Source organism: Patagioenas fasciata, chromosome 9, assembly GCF_037038585.1.
Source record: "Patagioenas fasciata isolate bPatFas1 chromosome 9, bPatFas1.hap1, whole genome shotgun sequence".
Classification (NCBI taxonomy): Eukaryota; Metazoa; Chordata; class Aves; order Columbiformes; family Columbidae; genus Patagioenas; species Patagioenas fasciata.
Window position 1 is genome coordinate 13635428 of NC_092528.1, and position 12618 is coordinate 13648045.

The window sequence follows — 12618 nt, forward strand, 5'->3', positions numbered from 1 at the left end:
TAAAATACATGAACAACCCTTAGGCTAGGCAGAAAATTTAACTGGCAGCCTTGTCCTCAGCATCTCCTCTGCTCATTTGCATTGCGGTACCTGGGTCGTCTCTTGGAGCTGGGCTTTAACCTGTGCCCTGTAGCTCTGCACGACTAAAAGCAGAACCACTGCACTAAACTTTCTGACGGTTTTCGATATGCAGATTATAAAACCTTTAGATCACAAACTTTCCCTGACATGGCGCACACACACAGCTCCTTCAGCCCCCATCTCAGCTGAAACCATCCAACACTAATTTTAAGAGAAAGCAGTGAACTGCTTTGAGATTACCTTGGATTCATGTGGATTTGAGGTGAAGCCCCATCAGCAAAACTGCTGCTTAAGCTTTTGCATGCTGTGTTCAGGTTGGAGGACCCAAGTGACCAGAGCTGGCAAAGTTTCATTGTTGGTTCAACTACTTCTGTTCACTTGGACAGCTGTAAAAAGAGCAGGCAGTGGAGCAGCTCTGGACCTGAAAGAAGGCAGCAAAACAGGCTTGGCAGAAGGAAGAAAGCACAGGGAAGTCAGCTGGGTCGGGAGGCACGTTGGAGGAGCAGCCCAAAGCACAAAGACACAAATGGCAGCCAGGAGACTGGCCCTGGCAGGGCAGAGCCCAGCCACTGGCCAACACATGGCTGGGTTCCCAAGGTGATGTGAATTAATGCCACTTCCTTTTTTTGTTTGTTTTTGGCTGAAATTTGCCTGTTACTCCAGGCTGGGAATGCTGCCATTGCTATTGTAAATACCCCATGCTAAAACATGGACTCTCAGCAGAAGGATGGAAGATGTCATCTACAGCTCCTCAGCGCAAGGAAAAGCCAGTAGTGCTGTGTCAAGCCTAAATCACCTTCCCTTGGTGTGGACAGGATGCAGTGCTTAGACTCCTTTGACATGCATTTCCTAGAGATGGATAGCAATTCCCTCTGTGGCTCATCATTTACTATCTACATAAAAGCAGAAGGTGATTAGAGTGGAGAACTGCCATGCTCTTTATATATATGTGTGTATATATATATATATATATCTATATATATATCTCTATATCTTGCCCTGTCTGCTCAGCTTATAACATTTTGCTATTGAGTTGTAAATAATGCTCTAAGAAGCAGAAGAAAAAGAAAATTGAACTCGGAGAAGCTGGTGTAGAAAAATAGACAAAAAAAGGTCCAGAACACACAGGAATAAGCCTTCTACTTGAGCTTAAAAGGAGAAGGCAGCGTTAGTGGAGCTCTTCCCACCGCCCACCCAGCGGTTTGGAGCAGTGCAGGGCTGCACCTTTGGGGACTGCCGGCAGAAAGCCGAATGAATCAGTCCTGGCTGGCACCTGCCAATACAGTCTGACATGAGGACTTCCAGCGTTATACCTAAAGGAATTCTCACATTTATGTTTCAAAGACTGCTGGGAGGCTGCACATATTTCTTTTACATGTACATATTTAAATTTATTCAAATTTGTTCCTCTTATGAATCATCATATCCTCTTGAATCATCGTCGGGACTTATTAGCTTAAACTTTACACAGTGCACACTTGTAAGGAAAAATACAAAATATATATGCCTTGAATTTTCCAGTGGTAGTTGGGTATCTTGCAGCAATAAATAGATTTTCTATCAACAGCCTGGTGAGGAAAAATGGAATTATTCCCGTGTTACAGAAGAGTAAAATGGTCAGTCCATGGCTATTCAGGAAGTCTGTGGAAACGACCTCAGATCTCTAGTATTTCAACATAATTTCTAACCCCTGGGACAAGCTTCTTCTAAAACCAGATGGAAAAGCAACGCATAAAGGAAAAAGAACAAAGAAAGGGGTTTGGTTTGGTTTGTTGCCAATGAGGAGTAAAAGAAGAAAGCCATTAACAAAGCATTTTCCCATGTGATTCAGATTAGGACAGCCATAATGGCTGAAGATAATTGTGCTTTTATTATTCTTCAGTGATATTTTCAAAATTTGGGAAGTTTTTGTTGTTGCTTTGCCATTCAACATAAATAAGTTGAGTTTGGTGCCGCCACCAGAATGACTCACTGCCCTAAAGAAATTCAGAATGTCCCCAGTAGAGGAAATACATTACTAAATTTTAAATCTGAGCCACATCAGCACAGATTTTTCTGTGCTGGGAAACAATTTCTCTACAGTCTGGAGGAAGTGCTCTCCAACAAATGAAAAATGAATACTGTATTGCAAATCCCATTAAATTCGCTGGTTTTTGGGAGGTTTTTTTTTCATGAGTAGGGAATGAGTAAAAACAAACAAACAAACCCTTTTGGATATGAACCAAAAAAGAGGCATAAAACATTATGTGGGCTTTTAGCCATAATCTACTGGGAGATCTGTGGTCCCAATGAGTTTTTGGTCATTCTGTTCAGGAAATAGACAATACATAGTTTATTCAAGATAACAATGTTAACAACTCAAGGTATTTTGGTTACTAGCTGTAGGTTTCTTTCTTACTTAACACATTGTTCTGGAAACCTGGCTCTGCATTCTGCCTGAGACAGGTATTTTTAGATTTTTGTTTCTTCAGTTCTTTCAAACTGAAAAATAAGAAGTTATAGAGAATGTATATGTATATACATATAAATCAACATGAAGGCATTTCAAACAAAGTTTCTATTCACTGCTCCAGGGCTTCTTTTGTCTAAATATTCACAAAATTGATTTTTTAAAATAAAAATTTATAATACCACCACTTGCAAAGTGTGCTTTCCTGCCATCTCCAATAAATGCTTTCCGACTAGTCATCTTTCTGAGACTACCTGCGTGTTTTCACACTTTCAGGCTGTAATACTAGACAGTGCATTGCCTTCTTGAGAGCAGTCAGCTCACGCTCTGAAGTAGCATCACATGAAGGCACCTTGCATTTGGTGGAACAGAGCTTGGATCTGTTCTGTTCCACACGCTGGATTCTGGGATATGTTTGCATAATCTATTTGCAGGAGTAAACCAAAGAGCCTAGAAGGGACATCTCTTGTGATAAATAAAGGGAAGTTGTAGAGGTGGGGCAGTTAGGACTATTTCCTGGATTTTATTGATAGGGAAACAATAAAAAGCTAATAATCTCCCCAGAGATTTACAGATTAAGACTAAGTTTTTTCTTGTTGTTGTTGTTTTCCACCCACTTTAGTGACTTCCGTGGCTTACAAGTACTTTGTGTCCTCTGAGGATGAGGCCTAAAGAGAAATTCTATTCTATATATACCCTGCCTGAGCTAACTCGGCTTCTCCTGTGTGTGCCAGGGTGAGCACAACAGGGAGTCCCAAAACCCTCCAGCTTTCTGCCAGAACATGTGATACCTCCCTCACCACAAGTCAGCCAGACCTGACACCAGAGCTGGACCTCAGCATCTCAAGTTAGCTCGCCTTTGCCCAAAACAAAGGTTAACTTCTGTGTTTGCAAGCTGGAGTAGCACTCACAGGAAATCTTTCTTTGCTAATTTTGCCAAAATGATGTAGAAGATGGCAGATTGGGTAGTCTTTGGCTAAAAGTAAAGGTTTCTTGCCTTTCAACCAATTAACATAGTTCAGGTCTTGCTTTGACAACCCTGTTATTTCTTAGCAAGATATTTCATACTTTCATTTTGGTCTCCCTATTTTCCTGCCTGCATTTAGACTCTGATCATGCTAATGATCATCAGCTTCTGTTGCTTCTGTCAGGCTTTTCATGACTTTTCTATGTCTCTAGGGCTTAGCAGTTAGCTCTGGTTAAGGTGGAGCTTTATATGTATTTTTATAGAGATATGTCTTAATATATGTAAAGTACCTATCACCATATTGACAAACATTCTTTTTCTATTTTCCCAAACTATTTCTCTACCCACCACCTCTGTTTGGTGTGTTTGATGCCTCAGTGTCTTGGGTTTGCCCACTCCCTTCTGCATTCCAGCACTAGCTTCTTCCAGAACTCATGTCCTCTCTGCTTGGTAAGAGACATCTGATTTAACTTCTCTTGCCTATAGTTTTGTCCAGACACCCCCTTGAATCCATTTGTGCTGCAAACACAATAAAGACAGGATTAACTGTTTTAAACCTCTAAGAATATATCACAATACTTTGAGAGATGTCCCTTTCTGGAGTTCAGGCTAACAATTTCTTAAGTCGTAGTTTCTGAAGTTTTTGAAGTTTCAGTTTCTGAAGGCAAAGTAGACTAAATAGTTCATAGTTCAAACCCATTCTTTCAGAAAGGGGTGAGGTTTGTTTTTAATAACGTCAGGCTAATTTGTGAATTAATGTCTCAGTTTTCTGAGGTACAAGAGCAGTCTGCTTTGGAGGACTGGCTGAGAGGATGTAACCAAAATTCTTTAGATTTAGTTGCTACTGTGCGTTAGGACTAAAGTGTCAACTACCAACTATCAGTCTATAGGAAAATGTTTGATATATTTTCAATAAATGGTAAATACATATAAAGCATATATGACTTTTTTTTTTTAATTAAAAGGCAAAAAAGAATAGTGCTATGGGAGACAAACTCTGTTTAAAAAAAAAAAAAGAGAAACAGTAAGGTTCAGGAAACAATTTTTACAGCTATTGGTAACTGAACAAGTACCTTTAATCACGAAGGCATTGCGTTTTGGTACACACAGCTGGGTAGACTTTTGGGCAGAAGCAACTTCATCCTTCTGTCCTTATTCATGCAGAGGTGTCCAAGAAAGCTCTAGAAGTCTCCTTGTACAATTAAACAGCTTCCAAAGAACAAAACCATATTTAGCCTCAAGTCACCCTGCAAACAGGGTCCTAAGTGGGCTTTTTTTTTACTGAAACCTTGGGCTGCACATTGGTAATGGCAAGACCAAGGGAAGACACCGAAGCTTCGCCTGGACTTCCCCCCACCGTGCCTCTGCCCTCAGGTCTACACGGTCCTTTTGCATCACACTGCTGCTAGGAAGTAAAAACAGAAGTTTGTAGATTAAGAAGAAGGTGAAAATTATGGTCAAAACCCTTTCTGAGACAAGCAGGTTAGATACTACTGTAGCCAAATTTAAGTAAACCCTGACTGAAGCTTAAATATGCTACATCTGCTCAGTTCAGTGCTCGCAGGGACTGATACCACGAGGAAAAATACAGGGAATTGATTGATGGACAGGATGTTGAACCACTTCCCAAGCGTTGGCAGGGCCATTGCCATGGTACGTGAGTGTTGTGGGGAGCTGCAGCCCGTGCTCTCGCCCTGTGGTCAGTCTCCGCCGCAGCTTCCCGTCCGCTGCATTTATTTCTGGCCCTTTTGGTGGCAGTGCCAGGTCGAGCCCTGGCCAGATGGCCAAGGCCAGGTTCTCTCATGAGCAGTCCTGCCTCTGCCAGTCCCCTTCCCTGCTGCACTGACACAAGCTCCATCTCTTTCTGAGGCAGATGGATCCATCCATGAATCCTGGCATCACTGGCAAAACTAAGGAAGATGTTCAGACTGTCCCAGGCTGGTGACCTTTCACCATGCCAAAACTCAGGAGGTCAGACAGTTACACCAGCTGATTGCTCCCTCTAGAAGCAATTAAGCAAACCAAAACCATCCTGGAGCGTATTTCCCTCCCAAGTACGGACCTCTGGCTGCTGCCCCAGCACCATGAGTGCCCTGTTCTGAACAGAGGATGTTGCTGCAGCGATCTCTCTTGCGGACAGTGACTGCCATTGCCACAGCTATCATAACAGTGCTTGGGGACAGGTTTCTATCTCCAAGCTGGGTCCACTGTCTGCATTTTGAAACCACATGTAAGCTGGTGGGCTCCTGGGCTAGCCTAAGAAAACCTCAGCTTTGCACCAAAGTCTGTCTCTCTGGGTCTTCCTTGAGTCAGCACCTTTTCACTTCAAACACATGTAGCCCAGCAGACCAGAGGCTACTCCTTAACCAAGACAGGACACAACGAACTAAAGCTCGTCTCACATCATCTCCTTCTAACAGAAAAACAAATATAACTTCATCTTTTTTTTTGTGCTGGGCAGACAGCTCTGCCTTCCTCACCATGTTTCAGTGTCATAAGGGGATACACAAATCAATGTCCAAACCCACTCTGTGCCCGTCACCCAACACTGCATAGACTTCCCCTGGCCACGCAAGAGTCTTTTTTTTTTTTTTTTAACTGGGCTGAGATGATCTTCATTTTATTTGCAGCTTTTGTTTTGTTCTAGTCCTGGCTTGCCTCCATCCACATTTGTCAGCTAGGGTTTTGCTGCTTTGTTTTCCAGTCACACCATTTGGGCTCAGTGGATGAGCTTTTAAGTCAGAAAGCTGGCACACTGGCAGCAGTGTCCCCAGCTCGGGCTTGCTCTGCCCCAGCAGGCTTGACAACACTTCAGAAATGATTGATGCTCTAGCCCCAGTGCCTTCCCTTGAGATGACAGCGCTCAGGAAAGGTGTCAGTGCTCGAGAAGGAAGGATTGCTGCAGAAAGGCGGGCTTGTTTCAGTTTATCTCCAGAGTTAGTTATTTGAAGATCATAAATACACGGATTAGGGCTTCTAACTTCATGAGTTCCTGAACAATTGACACCAAGAGCTGTATTTCTGTAGAAAAATGTGGATGTCTTGGAGCAGCTAATATCTATAATTCATTTGATGTTCTGTGTGGCTCACAAGTCACCGAGGACCACGTAAAACATCCAGCCAACTTAAAATGACTGCAGTTATGTCCCCTCATAGCGGATTCTTCTAATTACACCCTGGGCAGGAAGGAGCAAAAGGCATGTGAAGCAGCAGGAGGCATATGCATCAGCACTGGTGTTACGTTATGGGTTCTTGTGCCCTGTGGTATCAGAGGAAGCTATTTTTGGCAGTTCGCCTGTTATCAAGAAGGTCCAGGAAGGTAACCCAGATGACAGAGCTGCATAAAGCAATTACAGCTTTTCTTAGGAACTTCCCACTTGGTTCATGTAGTAGTCCAAAGGCAGTGATCTCACCTGGTGCCTTCGTGCCTGCCCTCTGTGGTTAGTATTTGTTCAGGCTCAACAATCATATGTGTTGAATAAGTGGCACATATCAAACCATTGTTTTTAGTAACTTGTAAGAGAAAGGCCAGGAATTAGGCTCAAAGTAGTTTTGAGACAGCTCAAAGCCCCAGCTTCTCATAGCCATCCATTTCTTCCAAGAGCTCTTCAAATTCCCTTTGCTTCCAGAGAAACCATTTCTCACTGTCACTTCTGGCCAGCACAGTCCTCAGAGGTGTTCTGGGCTCTGCTTTCTTAGAGTGGTTATTTCTCTCACAGAAGAATTCCTGGGAGCTTGCCACAGTTTATCTCAATAAATCTTCATGTACCCAATTTCTATAAGCTTTTTCATGTCAAGTGTTGAGCAATCTAATATTACATCATTTGTACTGAGTGTTCACTGTCATCAAGAGCAGAGAACTGCCTACTGGATATGGTTTCCTTTCAGATGCAAAACAAAGACATTTTAACTAAGCCTGAGTGTTTCAGTCAAATACAGTGAGTCCAGCCCCAGCCTTTCACACATGTACAACCCGTGTCAGACAGCCATGAAACACCACAGAGCTCCCTCACCTTTCAGAAGTGGTTTTTCACAATAGCAGAGCAATGCAGGACAACTGAATTCCAGTTCAGCAGCATTTAGAGTCCAGTTTGCCTAGAAAGAGTTACCTGAGGATCAAAGGCATAGATTTGGAGCTTAGTATCTATACACTCTATTAAAAACTAATGGAACATGTGAAGAATGTGAAGACAAACCATTACAGGTCTCTTTTTGTAATCATTAGGATTGACTCATTCTAAAATGCTATTATTAAACAGATTCTCAAGGTGAATTACATCTCTAGAAATAACCATCATACTTTCAAGACTAGATTTTCAAGATATCTGTTTGCATATGTGCCTGCAGAAATTGTGCATGCCACATCTCTTGGCACTAGCACAGAACTGTGTGCATGAAAGTGTCATCTGTGCATGCATGTGGCCAGCTAGACACCAGGCTGGGCTTGGACTGAGCACCCAGGATGGACACACAGATGTCTCAGAGCAGTTGGCTCCTACTTTTCTTAAGTTAGTGCCAAAATAGTGCAGATAATAGAGCAGCAGAAGCTAAAAGCCAATTCCAAGTAATGCAGACAAAACCAAGCTCTCATGTCACTCAAGCAGTGCCAGCAGCTCCTTCAGTTTTGCATCTGTCTTTTCTAAACACATTGAATTCAGCAATTCACACCTCAGGTGTGATCACACCTCAGGTTGAAACATTTATTCTTTTGAACAATCCTCTTGCCAAGTATCCTTTTATATTTTATTACCAATGCCTATTATTTGGATTAAGTTACATCCTTTGTGTGACTGGCTCCCTCCCATCTGCCTCTGAAACCAGCAGTGATGAACTGGGAACAGCAGCAGATGCTCTTCCTTCAGCCCCACCACTCATACTGCAATGCCGCACTCAGAGCTGTTCCCCAGACCTCTGTCCTCCCTCCACCCCTTGATTTCTGGAGCTATGGAAGGGGAGAACTGCCACTGATGGCAAGTGGGATGGTGATAAAATGCCATTTTCCTCTTACCTGTTTATAAAAATATCTGTCAGAACATTAAAAAAAAGCCACACAAAACAAAACAAACAAACAAAAACAAAAACAACAACAACAAAAAAAAACAAAAAACACAAACAAAAAACAACAACAACAACAACACAAACACAACTAAAAAACCAAAACCCCCAAAAAGCAATGACAAAAACCAAACACCCAAATTCCATTGTCCTCAACAAATTCCTTTGTCCTCAGGCTCTTCACAGTTTGCCTTTTGGTACCCATTTACCACAGACTCTCTTAACACTGGCAATTATTATAAATTTTGCCGTGTCTAACTGAAAATCTCTAAGTAGTCATTCCAATATCAGGCACTGTAAGATTCATCATGACAGCACCCTCTCTATTCACACTTCTCCAATATGCCCTTGATAAATCATCTACTATATTCTCAGTTCCTTTTCTGGATTGGCATTCAAACCTTCACTTGGTATTTCTGGAGTGTTAACAGCTGTCTCCCTATTCCTGGTGAATACTTAGCGAAGGTTCTTGAAAATAATCTCAAACACCTAGTGATCTGTTCCCGGGGCTGCTCACGTTTTCCATAGGGGCACTAGCAGAGACCATTAGGAGCACTACAGTTGCAGTCACCCCTTGTGACATTGGTATCTCTGTTTGCTAAATGCTGCTTGAGATTAGAGATACACTTATAAAAGACAATACAGAGGTGGGATGGGAGATAAGTTGCCACATAAAAAGAGCAGATGGGGAACTGAGGCACACTTGGCTTTTAACCAAATATGCGGTGCATACTCCATACAAACACATGAGAGAACAAGGAGGTGGCATGTGAAAGCCCTTAAATCTGCCAAAGGAGAAAAGAATAACAGTTCTGGATTATTTACAATGACCTGTTTCACAATTCAGAAAATAAAAAATCCAGTGGTTAAAGATTTAGTTAATTCTTTGAGGACTTGGGTTCAATCCCTGACCTGCCAACAAACTCTCAGTACAACCTTTAGAAAATCACTTCATTTGTTTTGATCTACCTCCCTGTCTGTAAAACGAGAATAGTGGCATTTCTTCACTGCAGTGCCAGACAGCAGAAATTTGGAGCATGGACATGCTCAGATGCCACAGAATCTACTACTGCTCCTCAAAAGCTGAACATTCCCCATCTTACGGAATGATTTTTGATGTGCATGTAACAGAAGGTAGCTGGCAAAATGAAGCAATTAGTTCTGTGACATTTTCAGCTGCTTAACGAGTTTCTCTTCTGCTTGTCACACAAGTATTTCAGAATTGGAGCTTGTGTTACCAGTTCTCAATATTTTACACGTTTTCAGGCTGCAGTTCAACAGCTGTCTCAATATTGCAGTTGGAGCCAGCATATTCCATATAGATTTTCCTCAATATGTTGCTTTTTTAAAAAAAAAAAAAAAAAAAACCCAACAACAAAAACAACACCTTTCCCATGCCTCTTCGCTATTCATGGCTTGATCATGGCTACCTTTTCATTAGAAACCTGGCACTTGAGTCTTTCTCCTACAAATGTGTGAATTGAGGTTGTTTTAATGTCAGAGAGATTAATTTCTCTGAAAGCTCAGGTTTCTGTCCCAGCACTTTCCCCCCACCCTTCCAAGCTGCACATCATGTGCCTGTTAGTGAGTTCTCCACAAAAATACCACAAATCACATACAGAATACTACTCTTTCAGCCTTTCTGTCTTGCTTTCTAGGTTGAAGAAGGTATTATATTTATTTATTATTATATTTATCACCCATGTTATTGCAGGTCTTTTTTGGTCCAGCCTCTGTTCCTTAGAGTTGGTCCACAAAAATTTGTCCTTATGACAGTTCTATATGCTATCATTGTTAGTATTACTCTCTGCAAAATACTTCACTGTGTTGAGCATAAGCTTCCTTTTTACTCCTTCTGACCCAGTAAAAATCCTTCTGGTGGACACCTACACTGTGACCCTTTGGTCCTCCTCTCCTGTGGCCTGGTTAGAGTTGTACTAATCTCCCACCTAAGTTCTCTGTACTGACTTCCCCAGCCCTAGTGCCAAAGGGTGTAAAAGTCTTGCTTCATGCAATTAGGAATCATTACAAGTGCCTGTATTGATTTTAAAATTAAAATGACAGTATCTTTGCTAACTATACATAGATCAATATTCTTTGAAGCTTTGCATTCCTGCTGTTTTGCACATCCCACAAGAAGGAGCTCCTTTCCATGCAGAAAGGACTCTCTGCAACAGATCCATCACTGTCCAGGGGTGGAACAGCCTGCAGCTTATTATCTTTGAAAAGCTTTAAGTCATATACTTTGGGCCACTTGAACTACAGACTTTTAAAATATGTGGAACTTAGGAAAAAGGAAAATATACCATTATATTTGATATTACTATTATAGTGTTGCATTTGTTTCTGGAATCAGACTTTATCTAGGAAAAAAGTTTATTTTATTACTAGAACAAGAGGTATATTCTCTTTTTATCCACCATGCTTTTGATGCGATCTGCAAGTACATAGAGAACATTCAAGACCTTGAGACCATCTATATTCTTCCATTTCACTTATATCATTTTATTCTTTTGCCTTCTGAAAATAGCTTATGCAACTTGTCAAAATCTGCAAGTTCAGAACTATTTCTGAACTTCAGAATGATTTTTAGATAAAACATATACAGCTCACCCAGCATCATCTTTGTTTTTCTAGTTTAGGCAACCTTCTTTCTTAATGTACCATATGTTACCAAAATCCATGAGTGGCCCCTTGCCTTCTCTCCCAGGTATCATGCCCATAAGTGCTGTGACTACTTTACATGTTTTACAACATTTTGTCCTATGAGAAGTAATCTCATCATGCTCTCCTGAGTGACTCCCTAATTCCTAGTGTCACTCAGCCAAAATCACTGCCTGCATTCCTCACCCTCTTTCAGGCTGGATTTGCTCCATGGCACTTGGTCCGTCCCCATGGCACGGCTCCAGGGTTAAATCCTGAGCTCGTCTTTGGGATGGAGTGACTCGCTGTCCCTCTGGCTGGCCATTCCCAGCGGGCAGTATCCCTGGGTGCTCACTCTGCGTCAGCTCAGGCTTGGTAAGCAGAGCAGGAGGGCTGGAGCAGTGCTGCGGTGGTGATGGTGCTGCCAGGAGAGCTGTGCGAGGTGGAGGAGAGAGTCAGGGCCACATCCTGGGTAAATCATCCAACCTTTAAAGTAATGTGTGAAGGGAGCAACTGCAACAGCCACCGTGTGCTTTGAGTGCTGCATCCTCCTCGCTAAATGAGAGGTTTTGTTTCAACTAGCTTATTTCCATTTTTGCTATTGTGAGGCAAACGGAAAAAAGGATATCTTGCTTGAGCCAAGAATACAGACCACCGCACATCCACTACCCACAGAAGGAAAATGGTGGTTAATGTTGTCAGAGGGAACAGTTCTGGGTGAGCTATGGAAGGGTAAATTGTCTCCTGCCACATCAGATGAACCACAGCTCTCCTGAACAGCCCAAATCAGTGCAATACCTCCGAATGTCTAAACTTGGGACTCTGTCTGAGCCCACCTTGAAGCATTCCTGTGCTGCCTACAGCCCCCGGTCAGCTTGGTGATAGCACTGGCCACCCCTGGCAGAGTGATGTCCTGGCTGGAGCTCCTGGACACCTAACTGCACAGCTTAAGCTGCCTTTGGAGGTGTCACTTCTCGTCACTAGCCAGGTTTTAAAACAGCTGTCATTTGGCAAGCTGGATCCCATCTGGGTCCCAACAGGCCCCATGCAGGCATGCCTGCACGTGTGATAGCCATGCTGTGATCCAGCCAGGAGCCACATGCTGGTGTGAGCCCCACCATGAGCTCTTGGAGGGGTCAGGAGCTCAGGCTGGGCAGCTGGGACAGCACAAGCAGCCAGCAGTGAGTGGGGACCATGGGCCATGCATGCCATGGCTGCCTACAGAGGATGCCGAGCAATGAAACCAAAGGCTGTGGAGAGCTTTGCAATACATGCATTATTGTCAAGAAATCTGACAGAGTAAGGACATCAGACACAGACACCAGGAGGTCAGCCGCATCTCCTAATGTACAAAGAAAGCACTGGTTATTCTTAGTCAACAGGACATGTTCTCACCTAACTACTTTTCCTGCCTGCTGTCAGT

The 12618-nt window shown here is 42.7% G+C and overlaps 1 long non-coding RNA gene across 2 annotated transcripts in view; it reads right to left on the minus strand.

Annotated features, from left to right (window-relative positions):
* Positions 1 to 327: 327 nt before the first annotated feature.
* LOC139828630 (uncharacterized) overlaps positions 328 to 12618 on the minus strand; it is a 29367-nt gene continuing 17076 nt past the window's right edge. The window contains exons 6-7 of one of the 2 annotated variants that reach the window (XR_011740485.1): positions 4571 to 7606; positions 328 to 502 (exon numbers count right to left, since the gene is read on the minus strand). This is a non-coding gene — a long non-coding RNA (uncharacterized lncRNA). Of the gene's footprint in view, positions 503 to 1494; positions 7607 to 12618 lie in introns of those variants that run through there. The other variant, XR_011740484.1, reaches the window with a different exon arrangement.